The 23,813-nt window shown below is 44.8% G+C and overlaps 1 protein-coding gene across 24 annotated transcripts in view; it reads right to left on the bottom strand.

Annotated features, from left to right (window-relative positions):
• Positions 1–23,813, bottom strand: part of FBRSL1 (fibrosin like 1) — a 791,192-nt gene that overhangs the window by 499,710 nt on the left and 267,669 nt on the right. Inside the window, exon 1 of one of the 24 annotated variants that reach the window (XM_060269615.2) lies at positions 402–4,495. The exons of the other annotated variants lie outside the window; for them this stretch is intronic. The gene's annotated coding sequence lies outside the window, so the exon portion shown is untranslated. Of the gene's footprint in view, positions 1–401; positions 4,496–23,813 lie in introns of those variants that run through there. 24 annotated transcript variants of the gene reach the window in all.

The raw sequence follows: 23,813 nt of genomic DNA, 5'->3' as shown, positions 1-23,813 counted from the left end.
CACTCTCACTTTCCACCTTGCAAGTGAATTTTTCTGAAGCAGGGAACCCTGACTTAGAATATATGGATTCAAGCAATGGAGATTTATTTGTTGATTACACAAACAACCGACTTCTGATGCCAAAACATGGACCTGGAGCAGCCATGGCATCGCTATAGTTAACAACTTATTCTAATTCTTTATAGTCACTACTATATGCTGTACACAGGCAAGTCAAACCATGTAAGCAATAAAGAAAAGGAGTAGAATCAACTTTGTATTAAATCCCACACTATCAACATCTGCTTCAACAAAGATAATTTCCCCCTCCCCTAAAAAAAAATAAAATCATGCAAACGGAGGAGGGCATTCAGAGGATTTATAAAAACACATTTTGAAGAGGTCGATTTAAACTCACTTACGGGAAGGGAGCGAAAAGTATTACACGAGGGAGAGAAACAGAAAGATTCAGGCAAGGTCCAAAACGATTCCACTCCCAGGAAGCGGAAACACTTTTCAACTGGTTGCTGTAATCGGCAGAACCTTATCAAGAGCTTTATCTTTTTTCAGCGCTTATCTAAACCAAACAATCAGTAGAACAGCAGCTGATAAGGCTTCCCGACAAGGTAATTTCAGCAATTAAAACTCTACCAGGCCACAACTGAGACCAAGTGCACATTGTTTCCATTTTCAGCCTGTGAAGTCTCTTCTCCTCAAGCTGTTGATTTCTTTCCTCTGCTAGAACTCTTTTGCTTTTAAGAGAATCCCCAGCCATTATTCAAAGGACATCAACAGGTGCCCTGTGTTCACTACCATGTTTTTTGCTTCACCAGAGCCAGGTGCTATAACCTAAGAAGGCAGGACAATACTCAAGAGTCACTTTGAGCGGCCTTTGAGCTTTATTTCAGGGATGGGGAACCTCAAGCCCTGAATGTGGCCTTTGGGATTATCGTCTAGCGACACACCCATCACTAGCCACACCTGCTCACAGTCCTGCTTAACATTTTTGCCTAGCTAGAATGTTTCATGAGCTCTGGTGATGGTTCTTGTTTCCTGGATGGAGGAGGACAGAGAGAGGGGTTGGTGAGTGTGTCAAAAAGAACCATGCTGCACAAAGGCAAGTGTGGGGCTGGTGGGTGTGGTTTGGAGCAAATGGCCTCACAAGTCCAATTTGGCCCATGAGCTAGAGCAGGCATGCATCCCCAAACTGTGGCCCTCCAGATGTTTTGGCCTACAACTCCCATGATCCCTAGCTAACAGGACCAATGGTCGGGGAAGATGGGAATTGTAGTCCAAAACATCTGAGGGCTGAAGTTTGGGGATGCCTGAGCTAGAGGTTCGCCACCACTGATGATAGACTTTTCTCTCCCTGGTCCATGCTTACTCTAAGTGAATCACTTCCTCTAAGTCAGGGGTCGGCAACCTGCCACAAGCGGCCCATGGGGGTCATTGAAACGGCCCATGAGCTGCCCCCGAACCGAGCCGCCTGCTCGATGAGTCCCTTGCGCACTATGTTAAATCAGCACAGCGCTGAGTGGGGACTCGCTTTTGTGGCCCAGGAAATCACAGCCCACGGAGCGATCTCCACGGGAGTGAACTGACCCAGGTGATGTAAACCTTGCCAATCCCTGCTCTAAGTACACCACCACAAACACAACAGCCTTATCAAAGGGGCACAGGGACAGCGCATTTGGTGTGCTGTCTGCCAGCCTCTGCCCGAGACCTTAAAGCAGGTTTGGAGGAATCATGTACAATTAGACAGTATATGCTTTACAGGAAGACACAGAATACAGAATTTTGCATTGTTGCGAGTAAAGATGCGTGATGTGTGTGAAGTGACATGCTTTCTAAAAGAAAGCGCGGCCTCAAATTCTTTCACATCAAAAAAAACCACACAAAAAAACCAGGCACATCTTTCTCACGGCTGAATGGCCATAACTCAGCAGCCCCTAGACACAGCAAGTGTGAACCTGACTTTGAAATTTAGAAGCCATGGAATTCTAGATTTTATAGGCTATCAACCAAGTCTTGTTTTGTTTCATTTCATTTAGGGGATGGAAGGGGGGAGATGGAGAGAAAGATAAATCCCAAATAGACAAAAGCAGCAGAAAAGCAATCACTCTGGCTGGTGAGTGTTGTGGGATTTTCCTACAACTTTTTTTTTTTCAATCAAAATTTAATGAATCAAGAAACAGAAACAGATGTGGAAAACTGTTTCCCTTAATAAATCATGATGCATGCACTTGGCATGTGAAATGCAAACTAATCTGTTTAAATTACAAGAGTTAATGTGCTTATAAAAAATAATAGGATGTCTTCATGGTTTTAATCACAAAAATGTATCTTGAATTTCAGGAAAGATTACCCAGCTCAAGTATCAGATTTTACAGCTGAACACTCGTCATAGTAAGTTCCATAAACATCCACTAAGCAAATCTATTTTTCCTTATAACTCAAAGCGTATAATTTACCTTTCAACCAATCTTGAATTACAGGTTATATTATGAATTTCACCACCTCATGGGATACAGAGGTACATCTTTTGCTTCTTTTTAATAACTATGGGTTCTCTTATTTCTTTTGAGTCAATACTCATTAAAACAAAAACTCCATTTAGGCAACTTTACAACTACAAATCCCACAATTCACTGCAATGATGAAAAACCACATGAACGAAAACCAAATGACTACAAAAACCTATGATACAACGTGACTGTGAGTGAAATATACACATGTAACAGTAAAAATTACCTATAATGGAAGCAAGGTAAAGGTAAAGGGACCCCTGACCATTAGGTCCAGTTGTGACCGACTCTGGGGTTGCGGCGCTCATCTCGCATTATAGGCCGAGGGAGCCGGCGTACAGCTTCCAGGTCATGTGACCAGCATGACTAAGCCGCTTCTGGCGAATCAGAGCAGCACATGGAAACATCATTTACCTTCCCGCTGTAGCGGTACCTATTTATCTACTTGCACTTTGACGTGCTTTCGAACTGCTAGGTTGGCAGGAGCTGGGACCGAGCAAGGGGAGCTCACCCCGTCACGGGGATTCGAACTGCCGACCTTCTGATTGGCAAGCCCTAGGCTCTGTGGTTTAACCCACAGCGTCACCCACATCCCTTCATGGAAACAAGGTACCCACTGTTAACACAAACAGTTTGGTTTTATGGAGCTTTGTTTGTTTATTTGTGATGCTATGAGCAAAGGAAATGGACTCACTGATAGTACTCCTCAAAAGCTTTTAAACACCCTTGGTTTCTTTAGCTTTACTTTACTATGTTGCTTGCTAATGCTGCAGTCTAGTACTCTATTCTGTTATAATATACCCTGTCAAGTACTACTCTACTGATGTATCCCCAAATGTTCAGTAGGAGTGCCAATGAGTTAATGTGAGTCGGAGCAGGATTCACTTTCCAAATGCATGGAAAGGGCCTTGGCCACTGGCTCCTTCCCCTATGTGCCAGAGCACCTCAGACTGGCAAAATGCACACCAAGGGAAAATAGCTCTTAAATGTCTACTTCTGCTACCACTAGAGGAACACAGGAAAAATCCAGAATATAGGCAATTGCTGTTCAGAGCACCCAATCTACGTGCCATAAACTGTCACTGTGAACATTTATGGTAGGCCATAAACACATATTTATCGTAGGGCAATTGCACCCTGTAGCCCAACCTATGGAGCAATGCTACTTATTGTGTCAAAAGCTTAGCAGGGAGCCTAGAAAAACACACATAACGCCTTTTGCTACCACTGCCTTGTTACCAATTGCGGTTTGCCTGCTTTCAATTAAAAGCAGTGTTTCAGGGAGCCCAAAGATCATGTCATGTCATTATCATGATCATGCCATTATTAGTTTAAAGCAGATTTCTCCAACCTGGTGCCCTCCAGATATTTTGAACTGGAGCTCCCGTCAGCCCAACTGTGTTGGCTGGGGCTGATGGGAGTTGCAATCTAAAATACGTGGAGGGCACCAGGTTGGGGAAAGCTGCTTCAAAAGTTTCCCCAATGAAAGTTATACAGTAATGCTTTTGAAGCTGCTCTTCTGGGTCTGGGTGTTTTCATACCTGCTGTGTCCTTGTGACAGTGGGGGTGTAATACCCACCTCACTCTGGGGCACCCCCACCTTAGTGGTGTGAATGATATTCTGGGGCTGTCAATGCTACATCCCCCCCACAGTAAGTGGAGCCTGATCTATTAGAGCCATCAACTTCAATCTGCTCTCAGTCAGCCCTCACTGGCTTACATGCAACCAGTTCAGGGGGTAGTGCTGCCTGCCTGCTTCCGCTTCCTTAGTCTCTTGAATAAATCAACAGGGAAGATGATGGGATCAAAGTTGGTTCTGCCTCTCATTGACTCTGGCACCATCGATTGTCAGACTCTCTGCCTTCTGCTCCCCCAGTTTCAATGAGTACCAGCCACCGCTGAGTAAGACTGATGGGATCCCCAAGTGATGCGATGATTTATGGAAATATATCTGACGGATGGATGAGAAGAATTCAGATTTCTTATTTTCTCTCTCTGTTCAGCCAAATGCAGGAGGCGGCACCCTTGCTTTTCCAAGTCGTCCAGCTGTGCTGATTGTTGGCTCGCCCCTAAATCGTCATGTTCCTAGAAGACATCTAGGGGAGTGATGCTCAGGCACAGATGAGAAGTGGGAGGAGGTTGTCATGCGGGTCACAAGTCTGTCTGAAGCCCAGACTTTCAGGGAGAGCACCTCCTTTGAATGTAGAAGGCCCCAGGTTAAATCCCAGGTTAAATCAAGAGCACCTCCAGTTGTGGCTGGAAGAGGCTCAAACTACATAATGCCGATATTCCTGGATCAGGGATGAGGAACATTTTTCAGCCTGAGGGCCGCAATCCCTGCCGGGCAGACTTCCAAGGGGTACGGGCAGAGGTGGGCCAGGCCCAGAAGCAAAAGTGGGAGGAGCAACAAATGCAAATGTTACCTTGGTACAGTAAACTAGCTCCACACATGCTTACAAGTAGGGTTGCCAGACTCAATAGAGGACAGGACTTCTGTGCCTTTAATTGCCCTGCTCTCTTTTGAGTCTGGAAACCTTAAAGAGAAACCAGCAGACCCTTTGCTTGGAAATTAAACAAAGGGTCCGCTGGTTTCTCTTTAAGGTTTCCAGACTCAAAAGAGAGCAGGGCAATTAAAGGCACAGAAGTCCTGTCCTCTATTGAGTCTGGCAACCCTACTTACAAATCCCTCTATCTTCCATCGAGGAGAGTAGAGGCGTTTTTAGCATTCAATGGCACATTCCAACCAGGCAAAAAACACTGGAGCAAGCCTGCAGAGTCTCAAAAACCAGGTGTGTGTGTGGGGAGGGGAGCATTTGGCCTAAGGTCCCCCACCACTGTCCTGGAGGAGGGAAGAGGATCTCAGAGCCTTTCTGATTAGCAGCAGGGAACGCTGAGCAGATGCTTGCCTGTTACTATGAAGGCTGGTGATTTTGGGAAGTATGTAAGTGAAGTAATGGATACCAATTGCACAACATCACACTGCTGTGGCTTCCTTCTCTGTAATGCCTAGGCAGAAGCTGGATTTCAGGGGCAAAGGGCTTCATGTTGCTCACAGAGTACATTTAAAGCTGCTAAAGCCCCTTCCTGACTTCTGCAGAAAAGAGAAGGTGCACACACAGAAGGACGGGGGGAGGGCGGAAATAGTATATCTAGAGATGCCAGATCAAATGTTTGCAGCATTTATTGGCTGATGGCAGGAAAGTGTTTAAAGCAATCCAGATGGATCATAGGGGAAGGGCCGTACCTCATGGTAACAAAAATGGCTTTGCATGCAGAGTGTTTCAGGTTCAACCCCAGGTGTTTCCAGGCAGGGCTTGGAAAGACTACCTCTCTGAAACCTGCAGCTGCTGCCAATCAGTGTAGACAATTCTGAACTATGTGAACCAATGATCTGACTTCATACAAGGCAGCTTCCTACATTCCTCTGCTATCCAACAAGTACTTAAGCCATTACCTACAAAGCAAAGCAATGAATACCCCTTCTGGCTTGATAGCCTCTCTGCTTTTCGACTGACTGCAGGGTCACATAGCAATGCCCAACCACCAAGCCTATCCCAAATAAAGGTTTCTTGGCAAATTGGCACAGATTCACTCTGGCTCAAGATTTCACCTCTGCCAGACTAAGAACCAGGAGGGGAACTTGCAGCATATGGCTTAGTGCGCATTTTCCTTTTAAACCCAAACATTTTTGCATGTGTCATCTTTATGCACACGGGTTAACAATGTTTGCTGCTGTTATCGGGGCAGGGTTAAATTTAGCTTGAGTAAAAGGAATTGTAGTGCTGTGAAGTCATAAACACAAACCTCCCATGAAAATGAAGCAATAAAAACCTGGCCTTTATTGACACAAAGGAAACATGGCATGCTAAAAACTCTGTGTGTGTGTGTGTGTGTGTGTGTGTGTGTGTGTGTGTGTGTTGTGTATTGCTCTAAGTTTTGATAAACTGAAGCAAATTGAATTTTTTCCTTCTTATTTCTTACCTCCCTCCCTCCTTCCCTTCGCCCCCTGCTTCTCTGCCCATGAAAGCAGCCTGGCCTGCCAATTTAGCAGGGGAAGGCTTTCCTGGTAGGGAAGAGCTTCACACATTAAATTTCTCTGTAAGCCCAGGAAGACAAGCACTCTGTTCTCCTGCTACTGTTTCCCTTCCTTCATTGGGCCAAACAAGGTAATGGTGAATGAATCCAGATACCATCTGCTGGAAAGGGGCAATAAGGATCAGGGTTATCAGCAAGTGGGGAGACAAGGTTCAACATTTCCCTCTGTTGCTGTACTCGGAAATGGCTCCTCTCCAGCAGCTCCAGCGGAAGGGGGAGCTCCTTCTTACTAAAGGAGGTTGCTTTCCCCCCCCCCCCAATATTCCCAGGCGTGCACTAGGGGAGCAAAGCATTAAACCTCCTACCCTCACCTGATGCAGTCACAATAATCATCAATCCACACGCACACCCTACTGATGCTACCGGTATTTACATTTCTTTTTAAAAACACACACACACTGCGTGTTAAATTCAAAGCCAGTGGAGGCTGCTCCATTACAGTGAATGGGTCACTGCACCACCACCCTCAGTCTACCCTCAGCCAGATTCCCCCTCCCCCACCTTGCAGAACTGCCTCCTTTCTTCCCTTACTTTCTTCCTCCTTAGTCTCAGTGTTGCCCCTCAGAACTCAACAGGGGGAAGCAGGAGGTCAAAACTATAATAAGCTGGCTTTGTCTTTCTTCTTCTTCTTTGATCATTCGTACCAGAGTAAGATTGTCTTCCATGAACACGGAGTCCGTAAGTGACCGTGGAGGCCAGTTCTGGATCCACACATCCTTCCACAGTGGGAACATAGGTTTCTTGGTGGGAGCTGATCACGGCAAGGGTTTGCCAAGCGTGCCTTCCTCTTAGCACATTTCTTCCTTTCGTCCTGAGTTTGAGCATCTTCAAAGCCCATGACACCTTTGGTAAAGGTTGTTCTCCAATTGGAGCGCTCGCAGGCCAATGTTTCCCAGTTTTCGGTGTTTATACTACATTTTTTTTAAGATTTGCATTGAGAGTGTCTTTAAACCATTTTTGTTGACCACAAGCATTACACGTTCCATTTTTAAGTTCAAGGTTGGTAGTACAATAGCTTTGTAAACAAGCATTTCGGTTTCCCTGTGAATGTCCCAGTCCTCAAACACTCTGCACTTCAATTGGGAGAAAGCCACACTCGCAAAGCTCAGCCGATGCTGGATTTCAGCATCAATGTCGGCCCTTGTGGAAAGATAACTGCCCAGGTAGGAGAAGTGATCAACGTTTTCCAACATTACACCACTGAGTTGGATTTGTGGCACTGCAGAGGGGTTGTTTTGTGCTTGTTGGTGCAGCACTTTGGTTTTTTTCCGATGTTGAGCGACAGGCTAAGCTTTCCGTAAGCTTCTGCGAAGGATGGTTTGGAGGTCATCCTCTGAGTGTGTGCACACACTATGTTGTCATCAGCATACTTCTCCCTGCCTGCCTGCCACCCTACTAGTCCCAATGGACAGCAGCCACTCCAAGCAAAGATGCATGCAATGTCAGAGCCAGCTTGGCTCTCACTCATTCCTCCTCCTCAGTGGTACAATGGGGGGGAAACTTTGGGGAAGTAGTCCAGAGCTCCACGCAGCATAATGAACAGGAGGACACCCCACCAAATGCAGACTGGCAGCAGCTTCTTCAAGGTTTCTGGTAGAGGACATTCTAGTAGAGGATGCTCCCAGCTGTTCCTGGAAGTGTTGGGGATCAATCCTGCCCCCCCTGCATGCAAACAGATGCCCTACCACTAAGCTATGGCCTTTGCCACTTGTTCTCTCATTGCTCAGCTATGGAGTCCTCCCTGCTTGGCTTCAATGCCTGAGCTTCCTTTGTTCAATTCCAGATTTCATATTGTACTACCTGCTTCCTCTGGGAGAAAAATATAAATTCCATCTATGCTAGTGAGAACCCAAGGGGAGGGGGGAAATGGCACAATTTGCCCTATTAAAAAGTCTCACAATCCTAGAGCCTTCCACAGCTAATTATCACACAACGGGTGACCCATATTTCCTCTAATATTTTGCATCAGGCAGTATTTCTTGGTCAGTAAGGATGCAATTCCCAAATGGGCAAAAGATCTGGAGCCATGACTTACATCTCATTCCTGCAGTAGGGCTGAGATGGCTGCATTGTGGAGAGCTTAAATCTTTCCTCGGGGAAACAGAATGTTAACTAGTTCATTTCAATTCAGTGGCCAACCTAACGTATCCGATGATTTCGGTACTGCCGATTTACTGCGCTGTTAATGAGATACTGAAACACAGTTGAGGCGACAGCCTTTTAACACGTTCCCTGTCACAGCACTCTTGGGAGACCAGAATTGCTCCAATTGTCACAATTGTCATTTTACAGATATGGAAACGAGGCCCACAGAGACTAACGATACTTTCGCATGGCTGATTAGCTCTGAATTATCCCATCATGAAGCAGGTATTCTGTTATGATTATTCTTCAACTGTGCAGCCAACACACACACACACACACACACACATATATATTTTAAAAATGCAACCATGGGCAGGTGTTTGAAAAATCACTCAAAATTTAAGAATGGACACCCTTGCTCAGTAGTGGCATGCAGAAGGTCTCAAGTTCAGATCCTGCCATCTTCAGTTAACAGATATTCAGCTGACAGCTGAGCTAGGAAAGACTCAAGATCCTAGAGAGCTATTTCCACGTAGAAGACAGGATTGAGTCGGATCAACTCACGGGCAAGATTTGCAGATAACATTAAGCTATGGTTTGCTTTTACAGTCTACAAACTATGGTTGGTTTGTGGTTAACAAACCAGAATATGAAAAAAATGGTTTGAACTTGGCTTATGGATCTCTGTTTGCATGAACCATGGTTTCTCATGTCATGCCCAAGCCTTGGGGGGGGGGGGTTCTCAATTCCCAGACTCTCAGCTGGCTACAAGAACACAACAATAATGATAACAATAATTTATTATTTGTACCCCACCCATCTGGCTGGGTTTCCCCAGCCACTCTGGGCGGCTTCCAACAAAGATTAAAAATACATTAAAATAAAGGAAGAGCAAGGAGAAAACCAAGCCAATGTTAAGTGAAACAAGTCATGGTTACTTTTGGGAGTGTAGCTCAGTTGTACAGAATCTGCTTTGTATGCAGAAGGTCCCAGGTTCAATCTCTAGTAACCCCAGACAGTCTGGGAAGGACGCCTCCCAACCCACCATAATCTCAGAGAATGGCTGATTGTCAGTGTAGACCAGTGGTTTTCAACCAGTGTGCTGTGGCACCTTGGTGTGCCTTGAATGATGGTCAGGGATGCTACAGACAATACTGGCCTCTGCCCCTCTTTCCTTCCCTCCCTCTTCTGATGCCCTCTTGCCTCCCAAAGACTTGCACAACTGTTTGTTGCAGCAGCCCTGTCTACAAGCTCCCCAGGTGAATGGTGCCTCTGGAGCTGGCCAATTGGTGCTTCCCAGGCCCCTGTGGGGCAGTTGTGATGAGGCATCTCTTTTTGGGGCAGGGGGGCAGCTCAGAGACTAGAGGCGGCAGCTGAAGCTGCCCAGAGGACTCCCAAGGCAAGGGGTGACATAACTGGGCTCCCGAGTCCCACAGGGGTGCTTCAGAAAGAATGTAGTTGGTCATGGGAGCCGTGGAACCAAAAAGGTTGAAAACCTCTAGTGTAGACAATAGTGAGCTAGATGGACCAATAGTCTCACTTGGTGTTAAGGCAGCTTCCCATGTTATGCAAAACTGATTGTAGCTTGTACAGGAAACTATGGTAAAAACAAACCATAGCTCAGCCCCCACACCCAACTGCCTCCCAAACCTCATGGAAGTTTAATCAAAAGTTTCAGAGAACACAAAAGTAGCTTATTGGGGCTTTGTTGAAATATGACAATGGGCAGATGCATAATTTTAGCATCTTATACGTCATCTGTGCTTCCCCAGATTAGGAATTGTAAGCTATTGTTTTATTTCTAAAAGAGAAGTGCTAGCATAGTATTTTTTTTTAAAAAAATATAGTACTGTAATAAGATCATCTACCCACAAAAGTAACAATTGACTTTTTGTGAGTGAAAAGCCCAAAACTATAAAGTCTGAACTCATAATATCAAACATCAAAAAGAATAATAATAATTTAATGACATGACAGTTTATTCAATTTGGAAATCTTATTGATTTTTTTAAAGGTAAAAATTCAGGGTCATTTCCACTGCCTTATCTTATCACTTCTGGTGGAATATTAACAAGTCAGGCCTAGAAGATGCCAGCAAGTCCTGATTTTGCCATGGAATAGAACAATTAAAGGTAAAGGGACCCCTGACCGTTAGGTCCAGTCGTGGACAACTCTGGGGTTGTGGCGCTCATCTCGCTTTACTGGCCGAGGGAGCCGGCGTACAGCTTCCAGGTCATGTGGCCAGCATAACTAAGCCACTTCTGGCAAACCAGAGCAGCGTACGGAAACGCCGTTTACCTTCCCACCGGAGCGGTACCTATTTATCTACTTGCACTGCGTGCTTTCGAACTGCTAGGTTGGCAGGAGCTGGGACCAAGCAAGGGGAGGTCACCCCGTCGGGGGGATTCGAACCGCTGACCTTCTGATCGGCAAGCCCTAGGCTCTGTGGCTTAACCCACAGGGAATGTCAAATGTTCAGGACTTTGTTCCAATTTTATCTGTTTAATAGCACAATATTTTCTTTCTTTTTTTGATCAAGCATCATTCTAGGACAGGCTTCCCCAAACTAAGGCCCACGGGCCGGATGCAGCCCGCAAGGCTCTTTTATGCGCCCCCCGGCGATCCCTGTCGCCTGCTGCCACCGCCCACTCTTAACAGCACAGCGCGGCTGCCCACTTCCGGGTCACTGGAGTGTCGGAAATAGCTTGTGCGCATGCGCAAGCGTCATTTCTGGCGCACTTCCGGGCCAGAGGAGGCCCATGCGCACAAGCTATTTCCAGTGTTCCGGTGACCCGGAAGTATGCCGAAAATCGCGTGTGCACACGTGTATGGGCGTGCGCTCCGGCCCACAGCGCAATCAGCGCTGGCGACACCAGCCCTCAGTGACGTAAGTTTGGGAACCCCTGTTCTAGGAGGCCATAGGAAACGTTCAGCTTAACTTGGGTTTAAATATTAGAGATGAGGAAGCTGTGACCCTCTAGATACTGGCGACATGGTGTGTGTTGGACTATGACTTGGAAGACCCAGGTTTAAATCCCCACTTGGCCACAAAGCTCACTTGGGCCAGCCACTGCCTTTCAGCCTAGCCTACCTCATAGGGTTGTTGTGGAGATTAAATGAGGAGGGGGGGGAACCATGTATGCCGCATTTAGCTGCTTGGAGAAAAAGGTAGGATATAAATGCAATAAGCAAATAAACATATAAATAATAGCCTACAACTCCCATCATCCCCAATAGTTTTGTATGATGGCATTTGTAGTCCACTGGAAGGTGGCAGGTTCCCCATCCATGCCATAGATCAGAAGCTGATGGACTGCAACTCCCATACTTTTCACTGTTTTAATGTTTTGATTAAAGTGATTTATTGTGTATTTTTAATTATGTGTGGATATATTTTTTAAAATTGGTTTTACCCCTGTAAACTGGATATATTTTTTATAATTGGTTTTACCCTTGTAAATTGCTTAGAAGCCATTTTGGCAAGCAAGCAGTATATAAGTTAATAAACCATCATCTTTCTTGGCTACTGCTCTGCTGATTAACAGACTGGGGCTGATTAACTCTCATCAGCTCTCTGGCAACATCTGGAGGGTGCCACACTGGCTATTCCTGGTATAGTGTTGTGGCTATTATGACCCCACAGAAAAAAAACATAAAAGTAGTAAAGTGAATTTTCTTACTGGAACTTACGTTGATTAAAAAGAGAGAGGAATGTATAAGCTTTCAAATTACACAAAATGTCTTTTTTGATGCTTGCTATGGTGTGCAATGGTAAGAATTCAGAACTTTAAAAGCCATGGAAGTTTGTGTCAGAAAATTCTGACCTTCACTTGTAAAACAGCAAAGCCAACTTAGCTGTCTTCAGAAAATTCCCCTCCCTTTATTTCAATCAATAAAGGCATTTACTGTGCTGCAGGTGTAAATATCAATACAACCCTGATAATACAAATGTCTCCTAGCGTTTCTTGCTGGACCTAAAAAAATCCCAGGAGTAGCTCATCAACGAGCACATTCATCAAATTTCTGACATTTACTGTACCACATGCCTGACACTCAGCAAAGTAGACTGTTGCCTGCAATAAAAATAATAGCTCTCAGATCCCATTATTCCCATCCTAATTCAAGGGAGAGGAGAGTCAACGAAAAAAGGTGAGTTTATCCACCAGGGTTGGTTATCCTATTCATTTCTAAATAGGCACCTGATCTTCAGTGGAGGTTCCGTCTTTTGCATTTAAATGATACCCTCCCAAATTATGGACACAATGAATGTGAATGTCTAAATTTGGAGTGCCTTGTAGCTGCCGACTAAGCATGCTTCTTCTCTTTAAGAATTTACTATAGGTCAAACTAGACATGCCATTAAACGTAAAACTATATTTAAAATGTTTGGTGCTTTTTTCCTCTGCTAAATAAATGGGGCACGATCAGGATTAGGACTGTAGTACATGGGAAGGAATTGTAGAGTTGGAAGAGACTCCAAGGGTCATCTAATCCAACCCCCTGCAATGCAGGAATCACAACTACGGTAAGGCATCCATGACAGATGACCATCCAACTTCTACTTAAAAACCTCCAAAGAAGGAATCCACAATCTCCCGAGGGAGGCTGTTCCACTGTCAAACAGCTCTTACTGTCGAAAAGTTCTTTCTGATGTTTAATCGGAATCTTCTTTCTTGCAACTTGAAGCCATTGGCTCGAGTCCTACCCTCCAGAGCAGGGGAAAAAAACAAGATTGTTCCCTCTTTCTCATGTGGCAGTTCTTGAGATATTTGAAGAAGGCTATCATAACTGTTCTCAATCTCCTCTTTTCTGGGCTAAACATACCTAGTTCCCTCAACCATTCCCCGTAAGGCTTGGTTTCCAGACCCTTGATCATCTTGGTTGCCCTCCTCTGTGCACGTTCGTTTGTCAGCATCCTTCTTAAATCGTGGTGCCCAGAATTGGACACAGTATTCCATGTGTGGTCTGACTAAGGCAGAATAGAGTGGTACTATTACTTCCCTTGATCTGGACACTATACTTCTATTGATGCAGCCTAGAATAGCATTAGCCTTTTTTTGCTGCTTCATCACACTGTTGACTCATATTAAGCATGTGGCCCACCAAGACCCCTAGATCCTTTTCACATGTACTGCTAGTAAGCCAGGTGTCCCCCATCTTATATTTGTGCATCTGGTTCTTCCTGCCTAAGTGCAGAACTGTACATTTGTCCCTATTGAAATTCATTTTGTTACCTAGGGCCCAATTCTTCAAACTGCTGTCATTCTGAATTCTGGATCCTTTTTCTGTGGCATTAGCTACCCCACCAGCTTGGTGTCATCTGCAAATTTGATGAGCATCCCCTCAATTTCTTTTCTTTTTGATTTTTGGTCAAGCACATAAAACTGAATGAGCACAAGTTAAATGTGTGTTGAATTGCAGGCTCATCTCACTGCTGGCACGTGCCCCATTGGCCCATTCGCGCTGTTGTTGTCGCCCCCCCCATTTGTTCTCCCGCTCTTCCGCATGCTACAGCTTGTCTCCGCTGTTAAAACCCGGATCCTTTTGTTGTTGTTGTTGCTGCTGGTAGCCAGAGATTGGTTTTTTAACCCTTTCTGTGTTGTTTTTTTCTGGCACTTTGGCAGACTATGTCGGTGCTGCGTGTTAGTTCCAGCGAAGGTATTATTCATCATTTATTTCTGTTCTCTTTTCCTCCCCAAAAAGCACAGGAGCTTTGGGGCATCCCCCCCCAAAAAAGCAAAGCAACTTTTGCACCACCACCCCAAAAAAAACCCTCCAAAACTTTGGTCAGCAGCTCCCCCCCAAAAAAGCTCAACAACTCTGGGCACTTTGTGATAAATGAGGGTTTTTTGGTTTGGTTAAATAATTAGTTTTTGGTTTATTAAATACAGTTATATATTTCAATTATACATTTTTGTTATTTAAACTATAAATATCGCAACATTATGTTTTTTTTCATCGAAGTGACACACCACCCAAGTTATGCTCGGTTTTTTGGTGAATTTTGACACGCCAAGCTCAAAAGGTTGCCCATCACTGACCTAGGCCAACTGAACTTGGAGAGAATTCCCAGGAAAAAAATGGTGGTGAAGAAAGATTTCACATTGCAATAACCAAGTTCACATGTGACTGGGATGGGTAAGGGCAGAGAAGGGATGCAATCACAGACTTCCCTGATCAAGGCAGCAGATCAGGAAGAATGAATAACGGTAATTTATAGGACTTGTCTACTTATGGCACGTAGGCAGTCAAGTATATTTAGGAACACAGGAAGCTGTCTTGTACTTGGTAATCTCCCCTGCAAACAAATCTGAATGAATGCTCAGGATATTTCAAAAAATGAGTGTCTGGAAGCAGCTAAAGAGCTGTGGCAGGGGGACATGCTATTTAATGGGTAAATGAACTGAATGTATGCTAGGCAGAGTGTGGTTTAAGGCAGTGGCTTCCTGTTCTCTTTACACATGAAGGCAGGATTGGAACCATCAGGGCACAATAAAACAGTCTGAATTTTGACAGAAGGTTCTGGGATTATGGTTTAAGAATCAATGTGGAATTGATTCATACAGGACTTTTTTCTTCTTCTTCCAGTGGCTGAGTCCAAAACCACATGATTAAGATGAATGGGTGAAACGGGTAAACACAAAAAAAAATTGCCATGTATCCTTCCAAGAATGTTTCACGCAGAACTGCCAATTGAAAATCTTTGCGGTGTCTCTGGCAATTTAACCCTGGCATTCAAGAGGCTTTCCCTTAATTTTTAATTCCTTAAGCATGAAACACTCCCTTCAATAAATAAATAAATTCTGCACTTTGGGAGAAAAATAACTGTCTTCACAGCTTACTTGACTCACAACTCTAAACTTGGCTATCTCCTTTGGGCCGAAAACTATTTTACTATAATATTATTCTTTATTTGTTGCTTTATTTGTTGCCAAAAAGAAAGGTCTCACGGAAACTTACGTCATAAAACACAAAAAGAGCGAAAATCAGTTAAAAACCAGATAGTAATAATAAGAAAGGGGAGAAAGCAAACTACAGTAACAAATATTTCCTAAAGTGCTCAAACAAGCAAGGAGAGATTCTAGCCTGAATTTTATGTTAAATCTATTTATGCACTGCATTTGCCAAGGTGACATTCTCACAACAACTCTCTGAGGCTATGAAAGAAAGATCACACAGTGAGCTTCCTAGCAGGGCCAGGACTTGGACTTAATTTCCCTGACCCATACCCAAGACCAGGCATCCTCAAACTGCGGCCCTCCAGATGTTTTGGCCTACAACTCCCATGATCCCTAGCTAACAGGACCAGTGGCCGGGGAAGATGGGAATTGTAGTCCAAAACATCTGGAGGGCCGAAGTTTGGGGGTGTCTGCCCAAGACTCTCCTACTACATTAAAGCTGCTCATTGCACCTGTAGAGAACCTTTTGGAAAAGGAATGTGCTTAGGCATTCATTCACTGGAAGGAATATTTTTGGGTGGGGAGGCAGACTGTTGGCATCCATCTGTCTTGGAGACAGTGGGAAAAGGTGCTTTCGGGAGTAAAGTGAAACCACTGGAGAGTTACAGTGCCTGCTGTGGTTGCAGAGACCGATACAGGAGGAGAGACATGTTTTATTGCAGGTGGGGTAGATGAAGGCTGACACAACTGCACCACAGCATTTCTTCTCTCTGTGTTCCTCCCGGCAGTCCTTCCGCCTCTAGTCACTGCTGTGGATACACAACCTGACTGTCTATCTCCAGGCACTGCAATCGTCCCATACAGCCTACGTGTCATGTTTGCAGACATCTCTGTAACACAGAGCTGGTTTGCCAACAGGCCTAGTGCCTGAAACCAGCTCCCCATAGAACATGTCCTCAGGAAAGCTGATTCTGTGGACGTGACCAAGCCAGCATGAATCTATCCAGGAACAGTTGCAGGGTGGCACTGTGGAGCCAGCATCCCAACAGCGGCATTCCTGGTGCATACACAGGGCAGGGTGGTCCTGAGGTTTAGGTGGTGCAGGCACACTGGCAGGAGTGCCAGAGTGACTCCACCAGTGTACCCACCTCGCCACTGCCCTGTCCTGCCCTGCATCTGCCCTGTCCTGGTAAGTGGCAGTGCTAACGCTGTGATGAGGCCCACGGACAACTCCTGCATCTAGCTCAGTATTCTCTAACAAGGCGGCTGCTGATTTGACCCCATGATACAAAAAGACCTGGAATATGGCACTTGTAGAAAAACTTAAGGCGCTAAAAGAAACACGAAACAAAGACAATTTTGAGAAAACATAGTATAACACTATGGTGCTGGAGGAGACTCTTGAGAGTCCCATGGACTGCAAGAAGATCAAACCTATCCATTCTGAAGGAAATCAGCCCTGAGTGCTCACTGGAAGGACAGATTGTGAAGCTGAGGCTCCAATACTTTGGCCACCTCATGAGAAGAGAAGAATCATTGGAAAAGACCCTGATGTTGGGAAAGATCGAGGGCACTAGGAGAAGGGGACGACAGAGGACAAGATGGTTGGACAGTGTTCTCAAAGCTACGAACATGAGTTTGACCAAACTGCGGGAGGCAGTACAAGACAGGAGTGCCTGGCGTGCTATGGTCCATGGGGTCACGAAGAGTCGGACAAGACTAAACGACGACAACAACAGTACAACACACCAGAAACACCAACAGGGCAAGGTCATCGCTGTTGATTCATGGCAATCTCTAGAGTAATCTGCTAAGACAATGCACGTGTTTGCATGTGGTTTCTTAAATAACTTACCTCTGATATATACAAATGGAATGCATGAGGAGGAGGGAGGAGCGAATAGAGGGCCCATCAGTTTTGTTGAATTAATTAAATGGTTTTAATTGAACTTTGAAGAAATGTGCAATTAAGGGTTACTGCTTTGAATTTTGTTGTGCAATTATGTTCCTTAGTAGGCTGAGAAAACCACTATTTTTATAGTTTTCATAGGGTAGGCCAGGGGGCACTGGAGATTAGTTTGTGGAACCAGGGGGGGGTGGCCCAAAAATGTTTGGGAACCACGGGTCTACACTGACTAGAAGCAGCTCTCCAGGGATTTCAGCTGAAATCCTAACCCCATTTACCAGGAGTAAATGAATTGAACTGGACTTACTTCTGAGCACAATTGCAGGTGTGTTTCTCAAGCCCTCCCAAGAGGTGCCAGGGATTGAACCTGGGACCTTCTGCATGCAAAGCCCATGCTCTAGTGCTGAGCTGTGACCCTTCCCTGCAAGTACCTTTCAAGAAAAAGAGTCAGACCCAACCACCTCCTTAAAAGGTAGAAGCAGAGCTGCAGATATCAGTCACCAACTTTCATTTAAATGTGTGCTGCCGGCCTGATTTCTCTAAATGGCCATGGACGAATACGTTCCCCATTTATTAATCATTCCACATGAAATCCATTTCCAGAACAATTTTATTGCAAGTTCGCAATGCGTTTGAAAATTCAGAAACCCATGGAAGGGGAAATGATCCAGTAGACAGTAAACCCCCAAAAGCAAGAGCTTGGCGCAAGTAATTGTATCTGTCTGTTTTAACAAAACAAAAAAAACCAGCATGCATAATTGGATCCAATCCTGAAACCACTTTAAAATTAAAATTAAAAGCTTACTTTCGTAAATGGTGATGGGGAAAGGGTGGGGGAGAAAAAAATGTTCCCTTAAGTTAGCTATTATAATGGCTTGTAAGTAGCTTTTGGTAAAAGACAATAAATGAGACAGATGGTCGAAATGTGCTTGTCTCTCTCCCTCTCTCTGCCCCCTCCCACCCCTTTTATTAATAGATAGATGGGCTACTCTTCAACAGCTGAATGAACAAACACTTTGACTCAGCTGCTAATAGCCAATTTTTTCCCTGTTTTATAACAAAAGAAGAGAGTGGTACAATTTTTTAAAAACAAAGCCGGGGGTGGGGGGGCCGACCCTTGTGCAATTTTTAATTGCCGGTATATGGATGCAGGAAGTCTTAGATAAGAAAGATAGGCGTGGTAGGATAAACCATGCTTTGAATACTTGCAGGCACCTATGGAACCAAGCCCCGGAAATTGTTCAAGCCTTTGGACACACCCCACCATCTCCCTGCAAGTAAGCAACTAATACGGTAGTCAGAACCTTCTTTCTTGTAATTTGAATCCATTGGTTTGAGTCCTACCCTCTGGAGCAGCAGAAATCAACCTTGCTCCATCTTCCATGTGTCAGCCTTTCAAATCTTTGGAGATGGCTGTCATGTCATGTATGCCATAATCAGGAATCTGAACAACATTACCAGTCCAATGAAGTTGATGTTAAAGCATCATTGCTTCAACACTGGTGATCGTTGCTTCTTCCAATATACTGGCATTAGTTTGTCTGTCTTCCCAGGGCAGTCAGTGCCTAAGGAAAATGAGGCCCAGGTCCTCCTAACTTTTCAAAAGAACAGCAGGACAAAAACTATACTCACCTAGCAATGACTTTATAACAATTGCATCTGGGCAGAAATGCCAGCTGGGATTCTCAAGCACCACCACCTGTATTTAACCTCATATTAAACTATAAGTGGGTGTCCACTTGGTAGCTCGACCTTCTGATGCAATTTCAAGGAGTAGCAGACCTATTAACAGGAGTGCACGAACCACCAAGAGTGTGTCTGTGGAGGCGGGAGCAGCCTTCCAAGAAAAAAGAGAAGCCACAAGAGGCATCTGAAATGAAGCTATTCTAGCAGCAGAAAAGTCTTCAGAGAGGTGGGGGAAGGAGAAGAATGTCTCTTCCAATGCTGATTTTAAAATAAGTTATTTGCATCAGAATTAAGTCACAGGCCTGGTTTAGCATATTAATAGCTTTGCTTGCTGGAGAGCCAAGCACTTTTCAATAAACAGCAGCCACAGAAGGGTTTAAGTGACTTGTTTTAACTGCCCGTTAAGTAGTCTTGACAAGGAGAATCCTGCCTCTGAAGATGTGCTTAACACACTCCACTAACAGGCTGCAGGTCTCAGGGAAAAAGAGCTTGCCACTTATGAAGCACAGCACTTTGCAAATCCAAAAGCTGCTAATCTTCAAACCTGCAAGGAGCTCAATCTGCAGGAGATTAGATCCTTGATTATATCAGTTCCTACTGATATTTCAAAATTAAGACAAGGACACTCCAGCTCCACTAAATTCATTTTTTTGGGGGGGGGAGAGCAGAATTTGGAATATGTGTGTCAATTGCACATGTGTGTATGCTTGTGTGTGCGTGCACTGTCAATTGCAATCAATTGTACTATACTCTATAAATTGTTTTTAAACAAAACATTAAAAAGCATTCACAATTAAAATGTACAATAAAGCCGATTAATACAACACAAACATAAAAAATGTTAAAACAGCAATTAAAGATGGAGGTTCAACTCAGCAGATCAGGGGAATGCTTGTGCCTTCAAGAGACGGCGGAATGCCAATATTGATGGGACCTCTCCTAGTTGAATCCAAGCCCATCTTGAAGGAATTCAAACATGAACATCCCTAGGCTCCCTAGGATAAAGGGCACTTTGGCAAAGGGCCGCACCTGCTATGGTTCATACGAGGCCTGGTGGGCCTACTTTAATAATAGATGGGGAAGGTGCTCCCCATCACCATTTTTGTTTCCAACAACATCCCAGAATTTGTTGTTGTTCCTTTTAAAAAGCAGCCCTGCTGATATCAGGAGTGAGCTCGCCGTCTGAGGTTCCTAGTTAACCTGCCATCCAGATACATAATCAGGTCTGGACTTGCTTGTTGTCTTTTCCAAGGATTCTTCTCTTCTCATGAGGTGGCCAAAGTATTGGAGCCTCAGCTTCACGATCTGTCCTTCCAGGGAGCACTCAGGGCTGATTTCCTGAAGAATGGATAGGTTTGATCTTCTTGCAGTCCATGGGACTCTCAAGAGTCTCCTCCAGCACCATAATTCAAAAGCATCAATTCTTTGGCGATCAGCCTTCTTTATGGTCCAGCTCTCACTTCCATACATCACTACAGGGAAAACCATAGCTTTTACGGACCTTTGTAGGCAAGGTGATGTCTCTGCTTTTTAAGATGCTGTCTAGGTTTGTCATTGCTTTTCTCCCAAGAAGGACTGGACTTGCTTAGTTTCTGGAATTGAACCACTTCAGGCATCTTTTGGACCACCCCTTCATCCAATCACATCTCCCTTTCCGTCAATGGAATGCCAGGTGGCATACATAAGACTGCTGAATGGAAAACCAGGGAGCTGCATAGCTGCACATGGGATTTAAACACGGGTCTTCTTAGTCCACTACACCACATTAACCTCTCTGATTTTCTTCTTTGATCTTCATACTCCGTATGGCAGTAGTGGGAACCTCTGATCTTCCAGCTACTGCTGGACAACAACTCCCATCATCTCTGACCATCGGCCATGTTGGCTGGGGCTGATGGGAGATGGAATCCCACAATATATAAGAGGCCAGAGTTTCTCTACCCCTGTGAAAAACAATACCATTAATGTCATCTATTAGAAGCTATTCCACTTGCCTGTAGCAGAGAAGTCGTAGCTTACTGGTAGATCAGCTGCTTTACACGCAAAACACCCTAGGTTTAATCCCTGGGATTTCCAGGTAGGGCTGGGAAAAGACTTCTGTCTGAAACCCTGAAGAGGAGCTTCCAGTCAGTAAAGACCACAAGTTCCCAAATTGTGGTCTGTGAGCATCCTTCAGGGGTTCCACGCCATTTCTGCTCCAGGAGGACATGCTTGGAGAACCATTGGTACAGACAATAAATACTGAGCTAGATGGAGCGATGGTCTAACTCAGTACATGACAGCTCCCTGTGCTCCTATGTATTGTATGGCTCAATTCACTAGGATTGGCAGGTACCTACTGCCAGAGGCAAAGAAAAACTGATGTCACTATGAAAAAAGTTATTGTTTTTCCTCTCCCCTTCTTTCCCCCTCCCTTCTCCCTTTTATATCATGCCTATTAGACTGTAAGTCTGTCAGCAGACACTATACATTTAAGGTCCGAAAAAGCAAATTAAAGAAAATGTTAGTACATAGGAGTAGTAATGTACAACCATCCCTCAATCAATAGAATAGCCATGCTGAAATGGTGGATGTTGTTGTTTAGTCGTTTAGTCGTGTCCGACTCTTCGTGACCCCATGGACCATAGCACGCCAGGCACTCCTGTCTTCCACTGCCTCCCGCAGTTTGGTCAAACTCATGTTCGTAGCTTCGAGAACACTGTCCAACCATCTCGGCCTCTGTCGTCCCCTTCTCCTAGTGCCCTCCATCTTTCCCAACATCAGGGTCTTTTCCAAGGATTCTTCTCTTCTCATGAGGTGGCCAAAGTATTGGAGCCTCAGCTTCACGATAAGCCAATGGGTCATGGCAACCTAGTGAGTGGTTTATGAAGCTGCTTTAGGAATCTTGGATGAATTTAATTAAGTCCCACAGAGTTTAATTCATTCAGAAAGACCAAGTATTCTTTGTTGGCAAGAACAGAACAAAGGGGGAAAGCCAATATGCTTTCCTCCTTCAGTAAAACATGCTAGTAAATGAACACACGTTCGTGTTTATATCTGGAATCTTCTTACAGAGGAATAAAACAAATCAAACTTTTCTGAAAACCAAACAGGGAGGGGGTGGATGAAAAGTCTGTGGTTATGTTTCACTTCTCTAAACAAAAACAAGTAGTTTTCAAAAATGCATTCTGTTAACTAAAAATGAAACATTACCTCACTGAGGAATTTGAGGACAATTTGCAGAATAAAACAAGCAACACCCTGTCAGCTGTGACAAAAAAGAGGAAGACGCTGTAAATGAACAAGCTGCTGTCTACTCAAAATTTCTCCGTCTTATTCAATCAACTGAAATGTCTCTAGTTGCCATTGCTCCCACTGGACTAATGCTGACTGAAACACACACACACACACACACACACACACACACACACACACACACACACACAGCCCTCTGCAGGGAAAGTGAAGAAAATAGGAAGTGGCAATTTGTTTGACCTTTGCTCCAAACCCACAGCACCTCTGCGGTACCCGCAGAGCCACCCAGGTCAGGCTGTGTTCCCTTGATCTGAAAGCGATCCATTGCCCATGAAAGCCAAAGCTGCAGTTATTATCAAAACTGCACTGCAAATATTTCCCATCCTTCGTCATTTGGTGTGTCCAAAAATATTTATTTCTAATTCTTTTCTCTTTTTTTTGCATAAAAAAGTCTATCACTGTGCACAGTCACCTGCAGTTTCTTTCCCCTTCTCACCAACACCACCCGTTCTCTGCTCCCGCCCCCAACTCTCCTCTTCCACACTGCAGGAAAAGCCCCACCAGCTTCTCCATCATAGCTGCTGCTTCCATCTAGCCAGTATGGTGTAGAGGTGAAATTGTCAGAGGAGGATGTGGGAGACCAGGGTTTAAATCCTCATTCAGCATGAGGCTTGCTAGGTGGTCAGTCACTGTCTCCCTGCCTCACCTACCTCACAGGGCTGTTGGAAGGATAAAATGGAGAGGGGGAGAACCATACAGGCTGTCTGAATGGCTCCCCCAGTGTGTTTACACCGCAATGACCTCGCCACTCCCTCATCCCTCCCGCTTCCCCTCCCAGTAAGCCACAATTATGCCCATGACAGAAAGTCAGGTAAGACTCGCTACCACCGCCTACCCGCCTGGCCCTGAATCTGGGGCCTTCTGCCTCTGAGTTGTGGCCTCACTCCAGTACTTCATGTGCTGCTGATATTTTTGTGCAACCGAGAAGGAAAACTGCTTTTTGGGGGGGTGAACAGAAAGAAAAACGATACGCTATATCCGATGTTCTCCGTCCACTCTTGTGCTAGATGGCTAAGTTTGAATGTTCACAGAATTGTAGACTTGGAAGTTGGAAGGGACTCTAGTCCAACCCCTGCAATGCAAGGCTCACGGCTAAATGCTTCAACACAGGAATTCTGTGCTTGTAAAAAGTCACTGCGAAGTGTTCTCTAGCAGGACACATATACCCGGAAGTGGCTTTAACTTATACCCTATATTGGATGCAGATGAAAACTTTAACTGAGGATGAAGTTTGCTCTGGAACCTTGTCATTAGCTAGCTGCATCCCACCCCCAACTCTACATGCTGCTAGTACAAAAACCTGTGTTCCAATGTTTTGGGGGACAGGGGGTGGGCGGGGTGGGG

The sequence above is a fragment of the Zootoca vivipara genome, chromosome 16 (genome assembly GCF_965207765.1).
Source record: "Zootoca vivipara chromosome 16, rZooViv2.hap1.1, whole genome shotgun sequence".
NCBI classification, from domain to species: domain Eukaryota; kingdom Metazoa; phylum Chordata; class Lepidosauria; order Squamata; family Lacertidae; genus Zootoca; species Zootoca vivipara.
The sequence above is the reverse complement of the archived record's forward strand: the minus strand, read 5'-3'. Positions and strand labels throughout refer to the sequence as shown.